Here is a 6,000-nt window from a genome sequence, read left to right on the forward strand (position 1 = left end):
TAATCCTTATAGTTTCGGATTTGGCCCTGAAGGCCCGTTTTAAAAATTCACCCTGTATATACCTACCTATCTGGAAATTTAGTTTACTCGATCGTTAATGTGTAATGACCTGGGTAGGTATATTAAAATGGACCTAACTTTATATTCGACTACCTTCAAAAACTTTCACTTGAGTATATCATATACGTATTCTTGAAATTAAATTTGTAGTATCAAAAGACAAAATATTTTATGGCATATACCTAAAAAATACACGTCTATTGGCTCCAAACTTACGGAATACGTTATTAACTAAAGAAATACAAAATCACATAAAATTTTCAGCCATTAAGCGGTTTTGCCAAACTCTAATCTAAAGGCCGTATTTTTTGCGTCAACAAGTTCGAAATCCTATCGTATACAGGAGATCTAATTCAACTATAACCTCAGGTAAACGGTAAGGCTTTATCTCTACTAGTTGGTATCGGGTCGAAAACGCTACTATTAAACGTCATTCGGACTCATAATCTTATCTCGGGGAACAGTCAGTTCCCGAACTCCGGTTTATTGGTCGTCGTTTATTATCAAGATAGCTTATCTCTGAGGGGCCAATTAAATTTGAAAACAAAGGTAACATAATAAGGCGCCAGGAGCGGGGAGGGCGGTCACTGGCACTGCGTAGGCGCTTTGAGGCCCAACGGATTTATAAGGCGACGCTGTGAATAATCGCTTGTTTTGTGCACTAATAACGCAGACCTGAGATCCTATGAAAAATTATTAAATAAAACTTTGAAGTAGACGTAAAGTATGGATGTGATGGTATTTTGTAAATAGATAAACTTCTCATTTTTTAGCACAAAACAATCAATTAACAAAGGCTGCCCATTAGTGGGTAAGGTTTTACATTACTTTTCTATTTTTCATAACTTAGTAAACGGGTATACATTCTGCCTAATGGTAAGCCTATGGTCATATCTTCTCTCAGATGTCATCCACTACTACTGCATAAGAATCTCGTCTTAAAAGAAAGACGAAGTAAATTAAAGTTTTATAGACGGATCCTGCCCATCTCTGACGTCTTCGGAAAGGAAGTATTAAACGAATACAGTTTCTTTTACCATTAATCTGTTAACTGTTAGCTTAATGTTATTTATAATAGGAAGATGGATAGTTACTTACATAGTCTGCAAATTATCGGTTAATTGTTTTTATACTACCTATTATATCGTATTTTTACTCCGATGTATATATAAAGCCAGCTCCATACGTCTTCAGAGGTTACCCTCTTCAATCTCTAGTTTATTGCTCTTTTTCTTCCGAAGGTGGACACAAAGAATTGTGTTTATAGCTAATGATACTTAGGTGTGTATTTTAACACAAAACCCGAATACAAAAGGTACGTATAAAAAATACTCAACACGGTAATATAAGGATCCGACTGCTGTGCGATCGGCCGGCACTCCTCGGTGGCGCCTATTTTTTGTAAGCATTTTTTCAACGCATATTAAAACTGAGAATTGGCAGTGTAATAAAATGGCAACGGTAAGAAATTTAACAGCCACTTTGGGCAAGAATCCTCGGCGATATAATGGTCGGCCCTACGTGGGAGAATTCCGGCGGGCTATAGGGTTAGGCTTTTTTGCATCTCCATATATTTTAGATCTCGGCTGAGAACTAGATTTTTGTAAGCGCTTCACAAGAGGAATTTTAATCAAAATAAAATCTATTCGAACTTGAATTGGTAGCAGTATTACCTAAATTGCCACATTTAATGTTGTTCTAAGTGTCGGAGAAAGAGTAAAAGAGTATTTGTGGAAAAGTTCCATAAAGGCGTAAAAGATTGAAAATGTATACGACATTAGATTGGAACGGAATGTATAAAAATATATTGCAGCAAATATTCCATTTAAGATGCCTGTGTGTGACCGAACAAGAAACTCAATGACTATATTACCCATATCTTGTTCATAGCAGATGAATGACGTGGAGTATGAACGGGTTTTCAGTTAGGCACTTTCCACGTGAGTTGTTGAAACGCCGCGTGTACTCAAAATTCTGATAAGGTAAGTAGAAATTTTATAAAAATCTTAGCAAATTTAAGTAAAATAACTTGACGTCTTTACAATTAAATGCACACAGTATATGCCATAGATACATTATGCTACGTCATGGTATACACCCATATTATTGTTACTTGAGTTATATTATACCTAATATACCTAATATTTTAATAGGCAATTTATTTTTGTACCAACTACAGTTTAGAAATTATTTAAATACGGCCTTTTTATAAGATCCTGGAATTTCTGGGATAAAAAATAAAGACTTTAAGTTAAATACCAAATAAAATAAATGTGTATTTAAACGTTTTTACGAAAAAACGCAGGTCTGTACGTTGGACAAATTTTAAATGTTCGAACGCAGTAGCCTATGTGTACGAGTATACTACGTAAATATTAATAAAGCAACTTTGCTAATTTAGAATGGTACAGAATGAACACAAAATAAATTTTATTTTAAGACAATAATATAGTGTATTTAAGTGTATTCGTCATGACTTATTGTACTTTTGGGTTTAATTTCGACACTTTTAGAAACACACGAATGGGACGATACTGTGCTGGAAAGATTGCAACGCGGCCAGTGCAGTTCGAGCCCACGTTGCAGTTATAAACTCATGTAATCTGAACCTTAGCGCGGTTTGCAGATACTTATTCATAACTAAATGTCCTTGAAATAACCTCGCAAGGCAGCTGCCAGTGACAATATCACAATAACAAAGTTAACTGGTGGAGGTAATAAAATGTGTTTATGGGCCTAATTTACATACGGCGGAATTCATATCAAAATAATGCTTGCCGTGAAAAAGTTTATTTTGTTCGACTAGCACACAACAGTGGTCTTTATAAATCGCCAAAAGTTTTTAGTACACGAAATCACGACGATATTCCACCGCAGAGATTTAAATATATCTTGATGGGCACTAAAAACTTATTTTACGAGATACTTTTTAACTCGTCCAATAGACACATTGCCGTACAAAATGACTACAGGCTCCTACGCAATAAATCAAGGAGACATTCCACATGAAAAGCGAATGAAAAAATAAGCCAGTAAAATGAAATAAGGATAACAAGTCAAAGTTTGGCTCTGACTTACTTTTTCTGGTCACGCGATTCAAATGACAACGGTACATAATGTCACAGGAAAATAGGGTAGTTAAAGGCGAACACAAAGTATTATCATGAGTCCCAGCAAATAAAGGCGTAATCTGTAATTCAAGAGTTACTCACGAAATTTCTTCGAGGAGGGAAGTAAAATAAGTGCTGGCTATGGAGTTTGGAACTAATAAAATAATGAGTAGGGGCTGTACGTTGAGGGTAGGGTACAGTAAGAAAGGAACAAATATCTGCGTATCACCTATTTATAAACAATAATTTAATAGTATTTTATAAGTCTTAATGTATATAAATCACTTGTTACTGAGTTTGTACACGCTAATCTCTGATATCGCCCGCTCAAACGATTTGCATGAAATTTAACTTAAAAGATGGGATAGTTTCGGATCTGATACGTGATGTTGTTTTGAGTCAAGTTTTTTGGGGTAAAAACAACAGAACGACGTTTGCTTGGGCCCACTAGTGTACGTAAGTAGTTGTAACTTAAACCATTCTTGAAGAGTAAAGTGTGCATGAAATTTAAATGGCTTTAGAGAAGCATAGGAAAGTGACTAGGTAAATGGGAAACGGACAAAGAGTTATCACAACCACAATGATAATAGCCCTACATGAATGATATCTACATATTATGTTACGTTTGTGAGAAAATGCGTAATAAGTGATAATAAAACATGAAATATTCTTTTTTTGTAACAGAAGTTATTATGCGTCCTAACGTAAAACAACTAAAATCAAAATACAAAAGTATAGAACAAAACTTTAAAATATTTATTTATAGTCATCATTTCGCCGCGGATCCCTAAAAAAGAAGTTCTAACGCCAACACAATACGATGAATCTAACGACAAACTACGAAGCATCGCTTTAAGATTAACTCCATCAATTTAAGATAAAGCTTTGTTCCTACTGTTCGCTTGTGTGGCCTTCTCGAATAATGGAAAACTAAGATATAGATACTCACTTCCTGTTCAACTTTATACGTAATGGACCTAATCTATATTTGTGATGTAAACCACTTCGGCGAATCGTTTTTTGGTCTATTAGGAATAGATACTCCTGAACCCAGAAAATGTTAGGATACTGAGTTTTATTGTTTAACAACTATTAATTATTTTATTTATAGTTTAGAAAGTGATTTCTTTTCTTACTTTTTCTTCACATTTTTCTTACTTATTCTGACATTTTTTTTCATTTATGCCAATGATTCCGCTTTTCAACAATATTTTTATGATAATGGAAACATCACTAGACTATGTAATGTTTTATTTTACTGCTTTATTAAAACGTTGAAATAATCCCAAGAGCGTTTAAATGCATTTCAAGTGAAATCGATATACCATAAAATGAATGCTGGAAGGTGTGGTTGCACTCCGAATGACAGGAACGATAAAGAACAGCCGTCTCCGTTGGCACCAATCAACAAATTAGCTTTCCATTGAATACCCTTTTCACCTAGAGTAATAGTTTAGTTAGTTAATAGAAATGGCTTATGGCTCGGGGGTGACTTCGATAAATGAGATGTGTCCGTCCGTGTGACCAATAAAAAGGCAGGAGCAAAATAACGAACGATCTTGATTAGAGGGCACAATACAAACTCAGGTCCATTAGCGAAAGGGTAGGTGTCACGACTTACGCTCGCACGGATTTTATTATTTATATTCCTAAGCGAGTTGGAACTGAACACGAACAAATGAACGTTCAGGCCTGTCGGGCACCGAGAGAGTTTGCGACTATTGATGAAGTGCGGGCTTTTCTTATAGATTCAATGCATAGCTCAGCCGCAGTCGTGTTCTTGAAAGACTGGGGATAATGATTGCTGAGGAGTATTTGCAATTATTCTAGCGGAGACAATGGGGTGTTAGCGATTGCCCTTCGAACGTGACCTTCCACTCCGGCGAATTCATCTCAATGTTAAATATTGTCAGATCTCGGCGGTCATTAACCTATACTACCTACATTTAATTTCAATATAAAAAAATACATGTTGTATTTATAAGGTGTCCCTTATGTTTTATTTTTCACTTTGTCTTATAATTGTTGTCATTGTTAACATCGCAGGTCATGAATTGCGAGCCACCAATAGTCTTGAATTCTTAGTTTAGGTGCAAGAAGCACAGAACTTCTTTCTCTTCAGAGTTACCTTAGGATTTATTTCTAACTTACCACATATGTGCTTTAGATAATAATGGCTGTGCAATGTGCATGTTCACATGCTTTAACGCTAAAATAGGCATAACAATGTATCTAATGTTAAATGTCCCGCACTACTGTATTTACTTAACAGTACTGCATCTAAATGACGGATACCTCGAAATTATAATTTGATTTCCAAACTTTTTACTCATTACGTTTAATTTTACGTCTAACTTGGACTTCGGTCTCAATTTTATCTAAACAAACTTAAATTTTCATTAGCATAGCACTCTCAGTTTAAGTTTATCGATTTATTTGTGGACTATACGATTTTAAACGGCGGAGTTTGTTAGTAGTTTTGTTTCGTCGTCTGTTTAACAGGAAGCGATACGTTTAATTCCAAAGTTGCTGAATTTGTGTAAGTGAATTCTCGAACATAGGTTTTCGTATGAGCAACGTCTTCTTTCAAAGTATTTTCAATTTGTTCTTTTATTTGTTACCCATATGCAAAAGTTTTAAAGCTCTGTGAAAATTGTACACTATTAATAAAGATGAAGCATTTTTGATTCTTACCCACATGTGAATTGTTGAACTGTTAACTATACCTTGTAATATTCCACTATTCTTATTCTTAATAATGCAATCCTACCTACAATTGTAACATCTCAAGAATTTTATTTTGTTCCGATGCTTGATGTATTTATTTGAA

Source organism: Epargyreus clarus, unplaced genomic scaffold (genome assembly GCF_041222505.1).
Source record: "Epargyreus clarus isolate Ecla_fem2 unplaced genomic scaffold, WU_Ecla_fem_2.2 ptg000007l, whole genome shotgun sequence".
Classification (NCBI taxonomy): domain Eukaryota; kingdom Metazoa; phylum Arthropoda; class Insecta; order Lepidoptera; family Hesperiidae; genus Epargyreus; species Epargyreus clarus.